This window comes from Phyllostomus discolor, chromosome 5 (assembly GCF_004126475.2).
Source record: "Phyllostomus discolor isolate MPI-MPIP mPhyDis1 chromosome 5, mPhyDis1.pri.v3, whole genome shotgun sequence".
NCBI classification, from domain to species: Eukaryota; Metazoa; Chordata; class Mammalia; order Chiroptera; family Phyllostomidae; genus Phyllostomus; species Phyllostomus discolor.
The window spans coordinates 79,705,216-79,723,572 of NC_040907.2; the positions used below are offsets into that span (position 1 = coordinate 79,705,216).

An 18,357-nucleotide genomic window follows, 5' to 3' on the forward strand; every position below is an offset into this window, starting at 1 on the left:
AAGAGCTTACTTGCTGGGGTTCACAAGTAAGAAAGAGACCAGAATGGAGGAAGAATGTGAAAAGATGGTCAGGATAATTTGAAATTCATTTGGCAGCTATTACTACTGATAAATGTCTCTGGGTAAGAAAGTCGAGACTGTTAGCAGTATTGGCCCAAACTGACTGTGTTCACAAACTGTTTTCCTAGTCTCAGTCCGTATCAGTTAAAGAAGGAATACGTGTGTATACCTTAGTGTCTGCTGTGGGGGTCTTTGCCCCTTCCCATGCTTTTTCTTTGCTAACTCTACACCCAGACCGTTAGATATATGTGGAGAAAAGACGGAGAACTGGCTGATTTTGAGCTCAAATTTTGAGCCAGGATTGAAGTGAAATAGTCTCAAGCTCTGATCTTAGTCTTTTGGAGAAGGAAGAAGCAGCCTTTTCCTCTAGGCCTAAGCCTGTCAATACCTCATTACAAAGGTTTCTATATCTTGCTATTCTAAAATAAAAGCTAATAAGGCTTTTCTCTATTGCAGTTATCTGTTTTTCTGTTTCTGTTGTTGAAAGAAAGAAAGAATTCTCTTGATTTGCAATAGTTTTGTGTATTTTAAATTTATGCATGACTTCCTGTTTTAAGTAGGCAGCTTTGGTCCATGAGGCCTAATGTGTTTCAGAACATTTTTTGGTACTTTGGAGAGCCACCTTGCTTAAGAATGGAGTGATTAGGAAATGAAGCCATGTGGATACTTCAAATTATTTATCCTCAATCCAATCTAAGTTATTAGTTAATGCCACATTTGAAGGTGGAAAAGAGCGTATCTTAGGAAGTAGCTTTCATTTGTTTAGTAAGAACAAAGATAAACTCACCAATGTGTGAGAGAGGTATAAGACACTTATTTCTTCATGGATATTCATAATTTGATCCTATACAATAAAAACACCACCTTTAGGTCAGTTATATTTCTTTCTTGATTTTAAAATGATTTAATAGTTAAAAATGATTGGGTGGACTGTTGGTAGGAGTTTAGCTTGCATAGCCATTTTGGAAAATAATTTGGCATTTTTATGTAAGAGTGAATGTTCATGTATCCTGTGACCCAGCCAAGCACCCCAGAGAAACTTGGCTTATCTGTATTATTTCTAAGGAAAACAACTTTGTTTCTAATAAGAAAAATAATACTAGAAGGTAAAAAAATTAAATCCATCAGTAGAAGAATATTAGGGGGTGGAAATCACACAAGGGAATATTATACAGCAGTGAAAAATGAATTATCACTACTTGAAACAACATAGTTAAATCTCTTTGTAAAAGATTTTATTTATTTTTAGAGGGAGTGGAAAAGGAGGGAGAGAAACATCAGTGTGTGAGAGATACATTGATCGGTTGCCAATGTGGAATGAGATAGAGGACACAGAAGCCCTCTGTATTCCTAATCCATGTCCCTAACTGGGGACCGGGCCCACAACCCAGGCAAGTGCCCTGACTGGGAATCTAACTGGTGACCTTTTGGTTTGCAGTCTGTCTCTCAGTCTACTGAGCCACACCAGCCAGGGCAACATAGTTAAATCTTAGAAACAGAATTTTGTGTGTGTTGGGGGGAACCCACCCATGGTGGACAACATGGAGTATGATAGAATTATTTATCAAGTCAAAATCAAGCATAATTATATTACATATTTTAGAGAATAACACATACAGAATTTAAGATTGTGGTTAACACTGGAGAAGAGCAGGGGGAGAGTTAGGGAAGTAGCACATGGGTAGGTACATCAGTACCAGTAATATCTTTAATAAGATGGTAGGTTTGTAGGTGTTTATTTTATTGTTATGCTTCATAGATTGTATATATAGGATGCATTCTTTTGTAGGTTTCAAATTTTGCATAATACAAATACACTTTTTTGGATTTAAAAACTTTTCAGTTTTACTGAGATATAAGTGCCATGTAGCACTGTATATCAAACATACAGCAAGTTTAGGGTGTACAGCATAATGACTTGACATCATATGTGATTAAATGATTATCACAATAAGTTCACTTAAGATCCATCATCTCATATAGATACAAAAAAGAAAAAAGAAAGAAAAAAGTATTTTTTTCTTGGGGTGAGAACTCTTAGGATTGACACTCTTTCCATACAGCAGTGTTCACTATAGTCATCATGTTGTAAATTACATTTAAAAAAACAAATATATTTAGCCCTGGTTGGGTTGTTCAGTTGGTTGGAGCATGATCCCATGCATCAAAATGGTTGCGGGTTCAATTCCCGATCAGGACACATGCCTGATCCCTAGTCGGGGCGAATATGGGTGGCAGCCGATTCCATGTTTCTTTCTCACATTGATGTTTCTCTCTCAAATCAATTAACATATACTTGGGTGAGGGTAAAAAACACAGACATTTTAAGGTGATAATATAAGCCAGAATTTTCCCCTGTTGCTCCCACATTCTACCTATTTCATGTCATAGTCCCTTTTCATTGTCCCAATATCTTGACATCACATAGATGGTTGGAAGGTGCGGGCTGACTGGGAAATCCCTGGGGTCCTTTGCGTGGCTGAGGACCTAGGGTGAGGCTGAAAACTGCAGTGTGGGATGAGACAGAAGACAGAAGCCCTCTGTATTCCTAATCCTGTGAGTACCTAGAAAATAATGAGGCATGGAGAAGAGAGAACCATGAAGTAAGGCTTGGTGACCTCTTGGAAAATCCATATTTATTGTCCCACCCATGACAGTTTCGAATGTGGACAATCACCTTGGATAGGTTACGATGAGAGACTTGTTCTTTTTCTGCCCGCTGTTCTTTTCTGGCCTTTTGAGTGGGGTAGGATTTGGCATGTGTATGATGATGTAGTATGTTACTCAGCCAGGCAAGTTGTCACAAGCTCAAAGGTTTGGTTTTGAAAAATGAAAAGCAGATATGCGAGAAGTCGGTCCATGTGGGAATAAGAATTACAATAAAAGTGGAAAATGTAATCCGGCACTGGTGTGTGTTTCTCTGAGTGCTGAAGTTCTCTGCCGCTGAGATTCATTGTCGCTGAAGTGCCAGCCAGTACTGGGAGGGGAGGGCGCACCTCTCCCGGGAACCATCAGCTTATTCTTAAGCAGCTGAACAGAGTAATGTGTGACGTGCTGGTGTTGTGGAGGTCGAGTCCTGGTCTAGATTTCCATGAAATGAGTGTGTGAAATCGATACCTAATTCAGTGTTTGTCATGAGAACACCCAGAGGCCCTGTGTAGCTGGTATTTCTCAGACTAATTCTCTGACAGGAAAGCGTACAGCATGTCTATTTTCTGAAATAGTTTCAACATCTTTTATGTAATGCTGATGCATCTGGAAGTGAAAATGCTAAGAGTTTCATTTCACTAAAAATGGAAATATTTTTTTACTTTAACCTTTAACTTTAGTTCATAATTACTGGCATTTTCACCTTACTTTTAAGAGTGACATTTTCACCCTAGTTTTAAGAGCATCAGAGTGTGTGTATTCATTGACACATTGGAACAATATTTGCTGAGAATATTTTATGTGCAAAGAACTGAGTAGGTTGTTGTGGAAAAGGCAGAGACCTGGTTAGTGACCTTAAGGTCTTTCACAGTCTGCAGAGGGAAACAGATCATTGCACAGCAGGACAAATAGAATACATGTGGGAGAATGCTGCAGAGGAAATGGGAGCTGAGCTGAATCTTAAAGGAAGAGTAACATTTGAGTGAGTAAGGAAGGGCATCCCAAATTCAGGGATCAGCATAAATAAAGAGGAATTTTGCCTTATATTTATAAGATTTCACCAGATTTTATGACACAAACACAAATATCATGATAATGAGATTGTTAGTGAATTCAGGTAAAATTATCTAAATAAATTAAGACTTTTGGGGACTAGATTTGTCCTACCTTTCCGTCTTAATTATGTTGCAGAGAACAATATATTTGCAATAAGCTGGTCAATGGTTGTGGCCAATGAATAGAATTATAATTCAGTTTAAAAGTAGTGAAATATTCTAGTTCTATAACAATTAGAAGTTAAGAATTTAGCATTTTTATAATATTTCCCCTCGATAACTCTAGTACTTCTCAGAACATGGTTAAGCTCCAGTTAGGAATCTGACTTGCTTTGGGTTTTATCACTTATCAGAGAGGTAAAGATGAATTGAAAATAGAAATGTCAAAATGCAGTGATGATAGTGCCTTATATTTCAGTAGCACACAGTATTTGAAATACTTTGATAGTCATTATTTAAATCCAGCCAATATGTAAAAAAGGGCAATATAGGACTGAATTATAAGTTCACTTTGTAGACTAAATTTCTACCAGTTCATTCTGCTCATCTGTGCACTGGTAGCATTTGCAAACAATTCATTTTTATGTTGTTTTTTCCAAAAAAATATTGTTGCACAACTGTCTTGCTCTTTTCTCCCTCTTTGCCTAAGGCCATTTCAGTAAATTGCAACAAATCTAAATCAGAATAACATCTAATAGACTATGTGTGAAATGTGTTTGCTATTAATTCAAACACTTTATAGCATATTAATAAGACAAATACATATTACTTATAACATTATGTTACTCTGTCCAGTAATTAAAAGAAATGAATATGTATCTCTATCTTGGTTTTTTTTTACAAAAGAAATAGTTTGTAATAAGTAAATGTTTATGGTATTTGAATGATAATATTTGGTGTTTCTATCAGTTAGATTTTATAATTTTTTAAACAGAAATACATTTTCTCTGTTAATGCTTTGTACCTCACCATATATATTGAAGATTACTGAAACAATAATTTCTCCTTCAGCTATAGTGAATAAGACTCGCCTTCATCCTTGGTTTGCTGGGTGCCTCTTTGTCCATTTTAAGACTTTACAGAGATACTAATGCCAAGTAATATTTTAATAGGGAAAATGTTGTCAAATAGAGCTGTTAAATTTGAAGCATGAATTATAAATGCAACATGGTTGCTCTAACGATGATGTTGATGATGACAATAATTATACAATTAATATTCGTAGGTGCTTCCAGTACATTGGGCTCTGTGCAAACATTTTCATTATGTATCATTTAATTTTCCCAATGACTCTGTGAGGTAGGCATCAGACCCCCATTTCACAGATGACTTTATGATGTTCTGCCTCATAACATTCAATAATAATTAAAATGTACTATATAATATATTTTAAATAGTCAACTGTGGAACTTTGCACATGTGAAACATATATATTATATATGTTTTATATTATATTCTTTTGTTCATTCAACACGTATTCATTGACTCTATGTTTGAGGCTGCTGCCCTAAACTCTGAGGATAGTGTGATGAGGCAACACCCTTCCTTTGCCTTTCAGGGACGTATAGTGCATTGGGAGAGATGGACTTGCTTAAGATACAAGTACAAGAAAATATAAAAATTGCTTTTATAGGGATAAGTTCAGAGTGTTGTACATAAATGGCAAAAGAGGACCTCAGCTTCCAAGAAGGTATTTGAGATGAGAGGTGTTTGCAGAAAAACAGCCCTCACTCCAAGTCTTGGAACATGGGTTTGAGTTTGAAGAGATGACATGCAGAGGGCACAGAATAGACCAGGGCATGGAGGTGAATGGTAGCTAGGCAGGGTGGTCAGGGAGCTGCAGTGATTCAGAGGCGCCAAGTGTCCAGTGCAGCTGGAGGTGTGACCTGGCTGGCTGGGGTCAGGTCACAAGGAGCCTCGCATGCTGTTCAAAGGAATGCAGACCATATACTCTGTTAAAAAGCCACGAGCAGATTAATTCAACAAACACTTATCAAATTATGATGAGTGTTGTTCTTCTCTCCCTTCCTCCCTCCTTGTCTTCCTCCCTCCCTTCCTTTCCCATTTATTCACTTAGAAGATTTTTTATTGAGTGCCTATAATGTGCCAAGCATCGTGTTGAATATTGAGGATTGAAGGGTGAATAAGAGCACACACATCCTGCCTTATAAGAGCTTAGTTACTAGTGGGGAAATGTGCATTAATCAGTGAATCTAACAAAAGTATAAAATCACAAAGATGACCAGTATAACACAGAACATGATTCTAGAAAAGCATGTAGTAGGAGGTGTAGTGACCTGGCCAGAGAGGTCAGGCAGGGCTCCGCGGAGGAGTACAGGACTGAGCTGAGAGCTGGAGGAGAAAATGATCCACAGTCATTTGGTGAAGAAGGTGGGTGATCCGGGAAGTCTTAACAGTGAGGCCTAGGCAAACAAGGTGCACTGAAGGACTTAAAACGACGGCAGAAAAGTCGGAGTGCAGCCTGAGAAAGAACGTGAGGGCTGGGCTACCCTGGGCCTGGGGGCCATGCCATGTGGAGAATCTACATCCAGTGGAGAGCTGTGCTAACCAAAGGGCTTGGCATCCACAGAGGCACAGAGGCACACTCAGAGTAGTGCACGTAAATACCTACGTGCGTGTGGGCGTCCAGAAGGGGGTCAGTATATGCCCCATAAATAACTATTGGTTTCTTGTGCTCTTACCTATTTTCTGCTGCAGTGATTCTAAGACCTATGTATGTAGACTTTGTAAATAGGTAAACAAGTATTTCTTACACTGGATATATGATAATGTATGGGAATTTATCTTTATTTTTGTACCTTAAATTAGGGATTCACATATGGCTCTGATTTTATTATTTGCCTTCTTCCTAATAAAATTTAGCCATTTAGGTAGGACCTGGAGTTTAGGTTTTTCCTTATTGTGTTGGCACCCAGATTTCAGATTAGTCAACATTTTTAATTCACTAAAATAAGTCTAAATTTACTCTTAATTGTAATATGAACACATTGATTTCAGTTTGGCTTGGGAATTAAAATTAAAGGACAATCAAATCCAAAAAGAGCAATGCTAAGACTTAGGTGATGTCTCAGCCCTGGGGGAAAATAAGATGATACTGATTTGATGTTTAACATTTTTATGGTAAGTACAGAAGTGTTGATAACAAGGTCAGTTTTGGAGAGATGGTACAGTATTGGGTTTATGAGCATGGTCTCTGTGAACAATACAGTATTGGCTCAAATACTAGCTTCAATTCTACTAGCTCTCCTACTCTTTTTGTTGTTGTTGTCAATAATAGTGTGATGGAATGGGATAATGTGTATAAAGTATTAGCACAATGCCAGGAACAAAATAAGTGTTCAGTAAATGTTAGTGATGATCTTGAATATCAACGACGTGCTCTACCTGGGTCATCACCAGAGAGGCATGTACCATTTTGAAAGTGAAAGTCAGGCTGTTATAATGAATACATGCACTGAATTGGCTTAACTTTGCTGCTAGAAGGAATCTTAGAGAGCATCAAATTCAGTAATGTTCCTGAAATTTTCTAGAGAAGAACTATTTTTTATTTCTCTGAAGTTTTGTGATTGTCAGGGAGGAAGGAAGGGAAGGAATGGGCTCGTTTTTGATGGTGACGTCTCTAAGGTCAGAAACCCCCTTTTACCCTTGGAGAGGTGTGTGTGTGTGTGTGTGTGTGTGTGAGAGAGAGAGAGAGAGAGAGAGAGAGAGGTATTATGGCAATGTGCTTTTTTATCTCTGACTTCAGTTAATGTGGATGGAGGCCACAGCAAGCTGCCTCACTCAGTGGGAATATTGTTTTTATACTTACAGGTCTAGGCATTTTACACTGAGTTTTCTACCACCACCCTTTCTACTCAAGCAAAATCCGTGTGAAAAGATCTGCTGGGAAGGAGCTTACTGCTTCTGTTTCTCCATTGTGATGAAAGCACATGGTACAGGTAAATATCTCCAGAATCTTTAACCCAAAATAACTATCCTTTAATTGTAAAGTCCCAAAGGTAGTGGTGGGGATGTATACATATTTATTTTCCTACACACACACACCAACACACAACATAAACATACATTTGTAGATTCACTTATTTTCTCTATCTACCTATTCTTTCTGTGTCTTTTATGAAAATGGAACCCCTTACTTATGGGAAAGAAAATAACTCCTGTTTATGTTGAGATCACTGATTAAGGTGGATGGCAAGCCCTTGCTTGATAAGAAAGGGATGATTCTGATGATGGTGTTTCTAAATTCAGCTAGAGAGACTGCCATCAGTTTGTAGTAAGGAACAATATAGCATATTCTATCACCTTTCATCTAACATTTTTGTTCTGCTTAATGTAATAACGAACATCTTTTCATACTGACATATTTATCTGCAACATTATTTTTAATGATTACATAGTATACTGTTGAATGCATATCCTGAAATACATTTAGTCAATCCCCTCTAGTTGGACATTTAATTTGATCTGGGTTGTGTTTTTGTTTGTTTGTTTTTTTGCTTTTATGCTACGAAGAGTGGTCCTATAGTTTTATATTAGTTGCCATTATTCATGGCTTCCTTAAAGTACTTCCTTAGCAGTAAATTAATTGAGTTTAGGAGTTTTCAAGTTTTAAAACTTTTTCTACTTGTTGCCAAATTACTTTCTAATAAAGTCATACCAGGTTGTATTTCCAGAGGCAGTGTATGAGAGTACCTACTTCATACAGTTTTCCAGTGCAGAGAATTTTGAAACAACAATGTTCTTGTCAACTGATTCTTTGAGATGGCATCTCCATGTTTAATTTTTTTTTTGCAGGGGAGAGGGAGGGTATTTATTTGTGTATAATACTGTTTTTAAGAACCTTTCTGCTGTATATAGTAGCATGCATGAAACTTAACCAGTTTTTGACATTTGACAGATAATACTAAATCAAGAACGTATGAAAGGATTCTAGGAAATTTTAAGATTTTCCCCTTTTATGGCCAAGTATTTTTAGACAACCATGTGACCACTGAATAGTAATACTTTTTTCTCTGGAAAACATAGTTTTTCTTTCTTTAATAAGAATAAAAAGGTATTTAATAAACAGCCCTGTATTTAATTAAACATGAATTTGAAGTTGTACTGCTTGTTAGTTAAAATATATGGGTATGGATATGTATATACACACGTGTGTGTGTATACACATATACATATATATACACACACAACATTGGGAGCATGATTAGACATAATTGTGGTGGCATCGTATTAATCAGAGGCTGTAGATCACATTAGATGGCAGGGCTTCTGACTGCCTGGGTTCAAATTCCAGCTCTGCTATTTTGTTGAGGTGTGATGTCAGGCAAGTTAACTTTCCTTGTTGATGTCTGAGTTTATACAGTTTATATAATAATAGTATCAATTTCATAGAAAATCATTATAAATCCTATTTTGAAAGACTACCTAATGATCAGAGAAGATGGTATAATAGAAGCAAAAAAAAAAAAAAGCAAAGTATGATTCTCACTATAGTATAATCCCAATTATATTTTTCCCCTTCTTGTTTTTATCCTCCTGTTATTCAAGAAAGTTTAATATATATCCAGGTTCCTTTAATTTGGATTAATGGTGAAATTCTAGTCCTGGAGAAACTGCCTGACTAAAGTCTTCACGTCAGAGACCCATTTATCACAGTTGTGATCTGGCTGCTGGGACCCTCGGAGCAGCCGCCCTGTGAGAGCAGAACCTGATCACAATCCTGCTGCTTTGCTCTTGAGGTCCAGCTGGTATCTGGGGTCCAGCAAGCTTTCTGGCCTCTTTAGCTGCACATGGAGAGTCTAACGGTCTCACTCCCTATGTGAGCTGCCCTACTAGCCTCATCTCCTTTCCCCATTACTAAAGGAGCTTCCTTTCATTAAATGTGTGAAAGAGAAAATAGAATGAGAGACCCTAGTCTCTTAAGGAGTGTATGCTTTATCCTACATAATAAACACAAAGGGAAAATTAATGGTGGGGTTTTAAGTCCCTTTACCAAGAGCTGCATCACAAGGTCAAAGAGTAGAAGGAAAAAGGGCCACGGAATGACTTGGCGTTAAGGAGATAAACACAAGATGACTTGTCTGGCTTCAGCTAATGCTCTTCACTGGACACTCTGCAACTTTTGTGTACATAGATGCTGTATTCATTTTCAGTTTAATTTGAACAGCTCCATATTTTTCAAAACAGGAGGAACATCTGAATTCCTTATTAACACAGTTGAGCTTAAGAATTCCTGTTTAATGGGTCATAAATATTCTCTAAATGATTGTGAGGATGAATAAGAAAATAAACTTGTATTTACCCACATACATATGTTATTTGAACAAAAGTAATAATTTCATAACAGGAGACATGACAACAAATGTGTCAGCAAATATAGGTCAGGAAAAGAGTTCATAATGTTCTGCCAAATTCCAGCGAGGCAACTCCTGAGTGTAGGTAGAAAGGTCAAACGTCACGGTAGTGAGAATGCTAATAACACTACCATATGGAACATTTGGTATTTGGAAAGCACTTAGATTCCTCCTCAACTACAGAATCAATAGGGACTCAAACAGAGAGGAAGGAATGGTTCTCTCACTGTGAATCACTGACTAGTGTGCAGAAATGCAGACATGTTGATCAGCAAAGGCTTACCAGAATGAATTTCCCTGGGGAGGCTGATGATTGGGGATAGTTCGGTGTATTTCACTGTGTTGTGGCGTAGGACCTGCGGTTCAGCAGATTTTGGTGGTCTCTGTAACCGAACCATTTTTTTGCAATCGTGTAGGAAACCTCTCTGCAAGCTCAGGCCAAAGCAGTGTTGCAAACTTAATTCATCGAGTCCCATGGGGCCTTCAAGGTGCCTAAGGACTTTGCCAGTACAGTGTGAAAGCAGAGCTTCACAGAGCTTCTGAATTGTAAGAAACTAAGATAATATCTTTAAATTCTAATCTCATTCAGTCACTCGTCACTCATTTATTTATTTAGCAAATACTTCTGTTGGGGATTACTGTGTGCTGGAACAGTTCTAAGCATTGGAGACATGCAATGCAACAAATCAGACATGAGTCCTGTCCTGATGGAGTTTGCATTTTTAAGGGAGGTATAGTTGGCAGCATCATATCATGGTTGGGGTGAACAGGAGAGCTGAATGGGACCATTCTGAAAGGAAGCAAGACCATTGAGAACATAATTTTAGGTGTATACCTTAGTCAGACTTAACCTATGTGCACAAAGAGATATGTAGAAGCCTGTTTGCTGCAGATTTTTTGAAATAGTAAAATTTGATCTCTAAATATTCACCGGTAGTAGAATGAATAAATAAATCATGGATATGTTATTATGCAATGTTAAATCAATTAGATGACATGTCCAGTTGCAAAAAGAAAGTTTTAGAAACACTTGTCCAGATGATGCCATCTCTGTAGATAAACACATAATATTTTTAAAAAATTTTCTATTGTTAATCTGTTAGAGTTGTCCCAGTTTTCCCCCTTTTGCCCAGTGGTCAGTGCCCACGCTGTCCAGTCAGTTATTTTAAATACAACCCTTTGTACAATGTACCTTTGTCTAATGTTATACCAAGATAATATTCTATCATGCTTGCTCACATAGGCCTGTTTCTCCATATTTGACAATACTACACTCTTTTGAAAAAATTATTGCTTAATGCATTATTTTTATGAATTGAATGTGCTGCCCTAAAACTCATGTTGAAATTCTAGCCCTTGATGTGCTGGTGTGAGGAGATAGGGTTTGGGAAGGAGACCTCAGGGCGCTGCTCTCCTTGCTCTCTGCCCTGCGAGGACGTGAGAAAACAGCCATCTGAATCGGAAAGTGAGCCCTTATCAGACGCTGCATCTGCTGGCATCTTGATCTTGGATTTTCCAGCTTTCAGAATTGTGAGAAATAAATGTTTTGTTGTTCAAGTCACCTAGTTTATGGTAGTTTTGTTATAGCAATTTGAATGGACTAAAACACACAAATGTGTACATGTACATGTATATGTATATATGTTTAAAGAATAATAATGTCATGGTACCACTTACCACCGAGGTTAAGAGACAGAAAAAAAATAAAAGTAAGTAAGAGTGCATTTGAAATGAGAAACTGGAAAGGCCAGTGGAGAAAGACCTATTGATCTGGAAGGCACCAGGCAGACGAGAGCCAGAGGATCGCCAGGGCCAGGCAGTGAGGTTGGGACAATTGACAGCGGAACCACATAGGGGAATAAAGATGGCGAGGAGAGAAGGCAACTATAAAACTTCACTTGAATGTACAGTTGTCAAGGCCATTAAAAATCATGCAGCTGTTGATCTTTCAGTTTAGGCAATCTAAATTATGAATGCTATTGACAATCCATATTTTAAGAATTGTGGCAGGAGTTTGTTTTGCGCTGTGACTGTGAAGATATGTTAGACAGAAGAGTGGATGGCTCCTGATGTATGGCGCTGCTTTCCTTTTCAGCCCCACCCGAAGGAGGAGTGGGCTGGGGCTCCAGCAGAGCACGGTTACTTACTCCAGCTCTGACACCCGTATCCCGTTCCGTATCGTTCACACTGGACAGGGAGGTTAGTTATATAGTTAATTCTAATTTTTGTGTACAATTAACTTTTATAGTTAATTCTAACTATTTAGTTACCTTAAAACAGATTGAAATTCAGGATCAAAATAGTCTGTCTAGTTGTTACATCTTGGCCTCTTTAGTATTTGGTGTCTTTCACTCAGCGTTTTTGTGGGATTGTGGTTCATTTTACCTTCCTCCGTCCATTCTTGGGTGCTTTTAGTGGTGTCTTGAATAACAAAATCCACTCAGAGGTTTCTTGACCTTCAACATGGGTCTGGTAAAGGCTACGTTTTTTGGCTTTAGATTTGCTGTCATTTGCTTTTCCTCTATTTTGTCCCTCCCTACTTAACTGCTTTCTTCTGGGGCTTATCCCTCTAGTCTGTGCTTTACATAATGCTTTTCGTTTCTTTGATGAGTCCGGCTTGATTGTCCCTCCCACTCCCAAACCCAGCCCACCCAGTCACAAACACGCTGTGTGTTGGGATCTGTGTGTTGGGATCCGCAGTACACTTTTCCGTGGTGAAGAAAACCCGAATGATGCTCCTTAAGTATTCAAAATAGAGATCTCCTCAGATATCATCTTTCAACACAAATATGTTCTTCCCTTTTCCACTCTAGTACCTTCAGTCTGAAAGTAACCTCTGTAATTCCATTCGTAGCCAGTTTGGGGGAAGGTATTATTTTGAGACACGCAAAATGAAAAAGGCAGAGGCAAAGACTCACGAGTACATAGAGTTTTAAATGTAGGCATAGCTTTTCAAATCTATTTTGGTGTATATTTGTTTCTAAAGTAATTTACCAGACTTCTGTATAAAGCAGTTTATTCTTTGAAAGTCTGGTAAATAATATGATTTACTGTGTCAGTGTGCAAACATTCACATACTTATTTTCCTTTTCCTGAAGTAAGGTAGAATATTTTGTCATCTGAACAAGTCAAACAGTAGACAATGGTTGGTACCAGAGCCTGCCATTTTGTCTTCTGGTGCAGGGACCCCGCAGCGGAGACCCCTCCCCCCACAACTCGGCATTCTGCTCCCTCTGGTGTCGGCAGGCTGCTATTCAGAGCGCGAGCAGTCAGTAGAAGTGGAAATAGCAAAGTGTCAGTATTCTGCAGCACATTTCGAAATTACTGCCTTCTTTTACTCTTAGAGTGTATCAAATGAGATGGAGCATTTAAATATGTTTTCTAAATTTTAGAATGTTACATATTATAGCTTTTGGTATTACCCTATTTAGAGGTGGAAGGACCCCTCTCAGTATCATTAGTGCCTTTCATTTCACTGGTGTTCAAACAGGGAGTCATTTGTTGTTCATACGTTACTGAAAGAACCATTATTATTATTAGAACTAGAAATAATATACAGAACTTCTGGGGAGTAATGTGCTTTTCTATTTGACTTGGCAAGAAACAAGAGATTCATGCCCCTATGTGCCAAAAAGGAGTATCTTTTTAGATGAAATGAGAAATTTATCAGATATTTAAGTTTTCATGAAGTGTTTTAGTAAAATTTTGGAAGTGAATTTCTATGAGTTGGCAGTTATATTGTGTCCCTTTTGTTTTCTCTTCAGAAATATTCTTTCTTCTCTATATTCAATAAGTATTTGCTGCCATTACATCTCTGTTTTTTTTTCTGGTAGGGATTTTCTTGAGTATCTAAAACAAAATATTATAATGAAATAAAACACGAAACTTAGTGCCGATATTGTATGCTTTAGAAGCTCGGGCTGTGTTTGGTCTCACTGGCAGAGATGCAGTCTTCTGAGTGGTGTGTGGCCTAACTCAAGTTCAAGTAGAACGCCCTTGGTCCGGGGATTATGAGGGCTTTGAACAAGGTGCTCACTTAACCTGTGCCTCCCAGTTTTGTGTCTATAACATGAGTGGGTTACTCTCAGGGGCTTCTTTTACTTCTAAAAATGATTATCATTTTAGATCCTTGATGTTTTAAGCCTTTGAAATCCATGTAGAAAGGAACCTGTGAAAGTCCCAGTCACTGTTTATATTCTCTCCGTGCTTTTGAGTGTATGCATAGAGTGTTTTAGGTTTGTTTCCTCCCTCGTGCCCAGGTGGACCTGCTCCTCTGGAGGTAATGATAAAACAAAATAAAACTCTCCTTTTCTGCACAAAGGCAACCCCATTCCAGATGCTTAACCCCTTGAGCTTAGTGTTCAGATGAGACAGAGGGAGCATCACTTCACTTGCCACTGAAATACTGCCGTCTCTGGAGTGAAGTTTGGCAGCTGTGTAATAGTCAAGCTGCAGTACTTATATGACAGTTTGGGGAAGGGAGTAAGACAGAAATAGCAGATTCCAAAATAATCTAATTAGAACAGCAGGGAAAGTGGGATCGAGCAACAAGAAGGGAGGATGGTGTACCCCAAAGTCTGATTATCTCTACTGTTTAGACAGGGTGGACTTCAGCTCTAAAAGCTCTGTGGTAACCGTGGGTGGGGCGTCCTACGTAGACCCTGGAGGGGTGGGGGGCTTGTCTGATATCCCACTGAAGTGTAATTTTTGTGATTTCTCTCTCTCTGTCTTTCTCCAGTGGTCTAATTACTGGGCTCTCTTGGCACTGAAATAGATCTTTCTTTTTAGAGCCACCTCCTTCTTTTGCCCCCTGCATAGGATAATATCATGGTTCAGTGTTTATGGCATCAGAATGGATATGCTGAGGAATTATGTTAAGGCACCATTTTAATGGCTGGGAAAGACTGAGCTAGCAGATCAGACAGCCGTTTTGTTTAGTTCAAGGATCTTGGTAAAGAAAAGTGACCAGGAAGGAAGACTTAAGAAATGTACCTCGTAAACAAATGCAGTTGAACAAAAATGTGTAATTCTTTAGATTTTTTTGGAGTGAGAGTAACCATTATGATATTAGAATAAGAACACAGGGTTGTAGTGGATAAAATTTTAAAATACTGAGCAATGTTAAAAAAGTTAAATGTTAAAATTTTTTAACAAAAATTAAAAAAAAAAGGAAAGGTTTGCCAACACAGAAATAACCACATCTTCAGATAATAAGACATCATATCTGTCAAAGGGGAGATTCCAGACAATAAGGGAAGCAGATGCTGAAGAAGCCGGGCGTTCTGTTAATGGATACTAACATGGCGCAAATGCAAGCATCCGTGTGTGTGCATTCACAACTACGTAGCACTCATGCCCATATCCAGACACAGAACGTATGTGCGACTGTTGTATACACCTTAACATGGAAGAGACACGTTGATGTTAATTAGAAAGGGTGATATGAAACAGTTAAAATAAAATTCCAGTAAAATTCCTTTCAGCAGCATTTACTAATGTAATTAAGATGCATGATGTAATCTCGTGTGTGCAGGAGAGTTTGCTTATTCATCATTTAGAACAATAGTAGGAGTTAAATATTAAGAGGTTTAAGTGTCAATACTTGTCTGAAAGTACAAATTCTCTATTGTCAGCAGTTCTTGCAACACAGCAGTGTAGTTTAGATGTGTCTCTGCTTGCTTGGAATTCAAAATGCTCTGGGTGAAGAATGTTGCAGAGTGTAATTTGTGGTGTAAAATGTGCCCCAATTGTTTGTTTACTATTCCTAAGGACATTCGCCATCTGCACTTTCACTTGGAGAAAAGAACAGCTTTGTTTGGAGCATACACTAGGGGTGGCACAAGAAACCTGATTTCAGTAAGGAAACTTAGGGAGTCTGTCTTTGACTGATGATGCTTCTTATTTGCCCTTCATTATTCCCTGTGAAGGAATAAAAACTGTGAAACTGGATGTGAAAACTGGATTAAGACAAGTGGCTTCTCAGATTTCTTTACCTTAGCTGTTTCCAGTCTTCCCAGTAAAGCACATAGTCACTATACGGGGTACGGCAAAAGTAGGTTTACAGTTGCTCATATGGAAAATAGTACAATAATTAATAAATAATAATACAAGAATAAACTGTTTCATGTACTCAAAACCAAAAACCTACTCCTGTCCCACCCTGTATAAAGAGTCTGTATTTACTACATTAATTCTTTCTAAAAAGTATGCCCTTGAGGTTTGATTTCAGGAATTAGTTTAGAAGGTGCAGACATGGGTTGTACTTGCTAACGGTATGATAGTATCTGTCTCCAGATATTTTTTATTCCTACTTATTTTTATAGAGTGAACAGTGGAGTAAAATGGGCACAGAATACTGCTTTCCTCACCCCCCTTTATCCCCAGAATACTGCCTGTCACCTTACCCCCCTTTTCTCTAGGTAGAGTTTACTATATTCACATTTAAGCCATCACTGTACTTGCCAAATGCTTTTATCAGGGACTTGTAGGTGAACATGAGTCTCTGTTAACCAGACTGTAAACCACTTGAAAAAAGGAACTTTTAGTTCACTAAATGTTTTAGTAACAATATTTAGTAAAAATATTGTAACTGTAGCACCCGAGACAATGCATAAACATAATTTGTTGAATGAGTGAATGAATCAACCAATCAGATGCCTACTATGTTCCTGTCATGGTCTTAGGCACAAGGGACAATGTTTAAGAAGTTTAAGACGTAGTCATTTGCTCTGAAGTGATGCACATTCTAGCTAAGGGGTAGAACCACTTGACTAATGAAATAAATATTGGATTATAACACAAATAATAACACACATATACATGAGTCCATAGTATATAAATAAATAACTGAACAAATAAACAAACGGGGCAAAAGAGACAACTTCCTTACAGTGGAATTCCAGTTAATTAATAAATAAACCTGGGAGAAACAGAGAAGTGTCGTAGCACCCATAGTGATAATCGCCATAGGAAAATTCCACCAATAGAAGTTAGAATTAGTGGGCAAAAGTTTAAGCAGGAACAGGATGCTTGCAGAGTTTCAAAGTATCTCCCTCCAAGATATTTTGTAATTATAAGGAGAAAAATATAACTGTACCTGGAGAATGCTGGCAGGCACCACTTTAACTAAGTGACAAGGTTAGCATCACCAATAACACATACTGACACGTGCAACTCTGGGCTGAGTGGGCATTGAGGGGACGGAGAGTGATTGGGGTGATTGGGGTGTTCAGGAAAAGTTTCATAGGAGGACAGCCTGATAAGATACTGAAAGGAGGTGGAGAGATGATGGGTGGGGCAAACTGAGGGGTTGTTCTAGGTATAGGGATGGCAGGGACAACGGCGTGAGGAAGGGATGCAGATGGCCCATGTTAGAGAGGCTGGCTGAGTGATGTGTGTGTTTTTGCTGGAGATCAGTGTGAAAGAAAGTTGGATAGCTGTGGGGAAGACAGAGGGTAGAGGATCATTAAGACCAGGCAGAGGAGTTTGAAGGTAATGGGACAAGTGATACAGAGTTACAAGTTCTTGTTCAAGGAAGTGACTCAGTGACATGGTATATCTGTGAAATTGATGGCAGGGCTCCAGGGTGGCTGGAATTGGGAGAGGTGGCAGTAGGCGAGTTAGGAATTAGAAATAGGCAATGAGAGCCTATTTATTTGGGGCCTGTGTTGGGAGGGGTGGAGAGTCAGAAAAAGAGGCAGCACACCCAAGAGCATTTGAAGAGGTGAAATCGTAGGCCTTGGTGATTGATGGATGTGGAGAAGGAGAAGGGAGTGGAAGATGAGTCCTGGGTCAAGTTTACAGGAGAGGCGATGTTGTGCTTATAATTGAAACAATTCATTCAGTAGATATGAGCACCTACAATGAAGAATTATGTTTTCTAGGTAACGAAGGAGAATTAAAAAGAGTATATAACACAATGTCTGTACAATGAAGTGTGGAGAAAGGAAGCCCATGGCTTGAGCTGGCTGAATGAATTTATAGGTGATCAGGTCAGACCCACCTAAGGGGTCTCTGTCCTTCAAATAAAAAGAACGGAGGGGTTTTCTGTATTCCTAGTAGCAGCCATGAACAGTCTTAGAGTATCTTTCAAGTTGGCGTTGTCTCTGCTTGATAAAGATTTCAAGCTTACTGTTTGGACTCTACTCACCCCCCCAAAAAAAACAAAAACAAAAACAAAACCTCTCTATTATATCACCATTCTACTTAGGAAAAGCCCA

At 38.4% G+C, this 18,357-nt stretch overlaps 1 protein-coding gene across 9 annotated transcripts in view; it reads left to right on the forward strand.

Annotated features, from left to right (window-relative positions):
* ATXN1 (ataxin 1) overlaps positions 1-18,357 on the forward strand; it is a 384,633-nt gene that overhangs the window by 132,825 nt on the left and 233,451 nt on the right. For 8 of the 9 annotated variants that reach the window (XR_004903293.1, XM_036026476.1, XM_036026475.1 and 5 more), the window contains one exon: positions 7,596-7,723. The exons of the other annotated variant lie outside the window; for it this stretch is intronic. The gene's annotated coding sequence lies outside the window, so the exon portion shown is untranslated. The remainder of the gene's footprint in view (positions 1-7,595; positions 7,724-18,357) is intronic. 9 annotated transcript variants of the gene reach the window in all.